At 50.3% G+C, this 2,967-nt stretch overlaps 1 long non-coding RNA gene across 1 annotated transcript; it reads right to left on the bottom strand.

Annotated features, from left to right (window-relative positions):
* Positions 1-393: 393 nt before the first annotated feature.
* On the bottom strand, positions 394-1,786 carry LOC123176958 (uncharacterized). The gene is made up of 3 exons (XR_006488716.1): positions 1,536-1,786; positions 887-1,207; positions 394-615 (listed from the first exon to the last, which is right to left on the bottom strand). It is a non-coding gene; the product is annotated as an uncharacterized lncRNA (long non-coding RNA).
* Positions 1,787-2,967: the final 1,181 nt, after the last annotated feature.

Below are 2,967 nucleotides of genomic sequence, written 5' to 3'. Positions count from 1 at the left end.
TAGGGCTGGACACGAGCCGAGCCGAGCCGAGCTTGATCCGAGCCTGGCTTTGGCTCGCTCTGGAGCGGCTCGGCTCGGCTCGGCTCGCTCAGCCAACGAGCCCACTTTAGGTGGCTCGGCTCGTTTTTGCAATGGCTCGGCTCAGACCGAGCCGGCTCGTGAGCCAGCTAGCGCCATAACATTTGGGAGGTAGCAGAACCTGTTTTTACATACCATTTTTGATCTTCTACAGCAATTAAACCCATAATTTGTAAAAGAAGCACTTTCTATTGCTAAAAATGCAACATCTAGCAGTCTATGGTTTAAAAAATGATCATAGTGATGAAAAATAAGCTTTCTTCTATAGAAAGTGTAGAAATTGAACAAATATGACTAAGAAAGAATTGGGCATCATTGCTTTTGAATTTTGGACAGCTCCTCCTTTGAACTTTATACGGCAAAAAATATTGAACGTTGACATCCAAACAATGCAATTTTGCATAGCATAACACTTAGTGCTTTGACATCAAAATGAGAATCTTTCTCCTCAAACAAAGTATCTTACTCATCCTCTTCCTCCTCATTCTCTTCCTCCTCTTCATAATCCTTCTCTGCTTGCTTATCATGCTCCATTGCCTAGCACAGAAAAACAGCACACACATGAGCTTGGACACGCATATATTTGACTTTTTGATAGCAAGAAGAGCACATCCATGAGCTTGTACAAACATATATTTGACTCTTGGATACCAAAAACAGCATATGCATGAGCCTGTTCAATCTTATATTTGACTTTTGGATACCAAAAACAATACATACATGAGCTTGGACACACATATATTTGACCTTTGGATAGCAAAAACAGCAAACACATGAGGTTGGACACGCATATTTGGCACAACCATACCGGTGAAGATGCAGTCTCCCTCTCGGAGTCGTTTGCGAAGCCGTTGGCAGGGGCGATCGTGGCACGCCCGCTGGCGTCGGCGGGGTCAGCAAGACGTCAAGGCGGTGGAGCTTTTTTTTACCCATAATAACAACTCGGCGAGCGGGACATTGCCGTAATCCTTGGCCCGCTTCCTTGGCAGCGACACAGCCCTTGCCCTTCCCCTTCTGCTTCCAGGGGCAGGCGGCTTAGCCTTCATAATGGAAACCAAATTCCTCTCTTTCTCCTTCTCCTCCTCCTCTCCTTCCCCTTTTCCTTGTCCATTCTTGCGACAGTGGGGCTCTTCACACATCAGCAAAGAACAAATGGTCAATCATCAACAAAAATTTACATAGATAATAATCAGTCTACATAATCCAGCAGAAATAAATTCATCGATCCATCAATCAAATTGGTGCAGCATCCGTCCTAGCTAGCGGCACTCTCCAGCCAACGAACACAAGCATCCATCCATCAATCAAATTCAGCATCCATCCATCGCGTTTCCTAGCTAGCTGCGCTCTCCAGCCGATAGCCACAAGCATCCATCCATCCATAAAATTCGTGCGTGTGTGTGCGCCAGTGCAGGGAGCTAGGGCTAGGGATGGGAAGGAGAGAGGAGATCGCTTACCTGCCTGTGTCGTTCAGCGAGAAACCAGGGGAGACCCGTCCGCCTGCGTCCGTTGTGGTGAGGGAAGGCGGCGTCGCCCGTCGCCGTCGATGCCGCCGGGCAGAGGGGTGGCGGCGCCGGGCAGAGAAAGGGATAAGGGCGAGGAAACTGCTTGCGTGCGTGCTCTCTCTGCTGTGACCTAACGCGATGCGAGGCCGACGGGGGATTGGGCTGGGCCTCAACGAGTCACCGAGCTGGACCGGGCGGAACTCGGCTCGGCTCGGTCGGGAGTCGGGCCTATTTTTCATAGCTCGGCTCGTTTAATTATCCTATCGGGCCGAGCTGTAACGGGCCGAGCTGGAGCGAGCTTCGAGCCGAGCCTAAAAGCTCGCTCGGACGTCCAGCCCTAAGCCAGAGCCCCTCTTGAATAGCCAGTGCCAGCACCACCGCCGTCGTCCACTGGTGCATCTCACAGACATCATCTGCCCGGTTACAAACTCCAACGAACCATGGCTGTGTAGTACACCGGGGGTGGCTTCTCGAAGGGGAGCCTGGGGCAGGTCTGCTATAGGGTCCATGAGGCCCAGCATGAATCTAGCAATAGGCAGGAGACCTGAAGCCCGGATAAACATCCAGGAGATCATCTTGACCTCCAAGTTATGATTGCGATAGTGAGATTGTATCTACCCCAATAAAACACTAGCCCTCATCATCTATATAAGGTGGAGGCTAGGGGCTCTCATTCCCATCTACACCCGTTGAACTAATTTCTCCACTACTAGAAAAAAGGCTGTTAGTGGCGCACCTATTTTGGCTATTAATGGTGCACTATAGGTGCGCCACTAATACCACGCCACTAGTAATAAATACTAATGGCGAGCCTCTGATGCGCCATTAGTATTGCAGGTAATAGTGGCGCACCTTGTAGTGCGCCATTACTATTGCTACAGGTGCGCCACTGGTAACTTTTTTTTGAATTTTTTCTGAATTTTGAAGGCGGGAAAATAGTAGTGGCGCACCGTCTACCCCCCACCGTGCGCCATTGCTATTTTTGAATTTTAAATTTGGATCTGCATCGCAATTTTTTTACCCTTTTTTGCTCGTTTTTTTCATAATATTTTTTCAAATTTTGTTCTTGTTTTTGGATCTTGTACGTTCTTTTGCTGGAGAGGAGTTCGCCGGAGAGGAGCTCGGCTACATCGTCGGAGAGGAGGAGGAGGAGGTCACCGGAGAGGAGCTCGCCTACATCGCCGGAGAGGAGGAGGAGGTCGCCGGAGAGGAGTTCACCGGAGAGGAGGGAGGAGAAACCGTGAGGGGTTGGGAGGAGAGGAGGGAGGAGGAGCTCATCGGAGAGGAGGAAGGAGGAACCGTGAGGGGAAGGAAGGAGAGGAGGGAGGAAGAGCTCATCAGAGAGGAGGGAGGAGGAGATCACCGGAGAGGAGGGAGGAGGAGC

This window comes from Triticum aestivum, unplaced genomic scaffold (genome assembly GCF_018294505.1).
Source record: "Triticum aestivum cultivar Chinese Spring unplaced genomic scaffold, IWGSC CS RefSeq v2.1 scaffold8262, whole genome shotgun sequence".
Classification (NCBI taxonomy): Eukaryota; Viridiplantae; Streptophyta; class Magnoliopsida; order Poales; family Poaceae; genus Triticum; species Triticum aestivum.
This window is presented reverse-complemented; position numbering and strand designations above follow the sequence as displayed.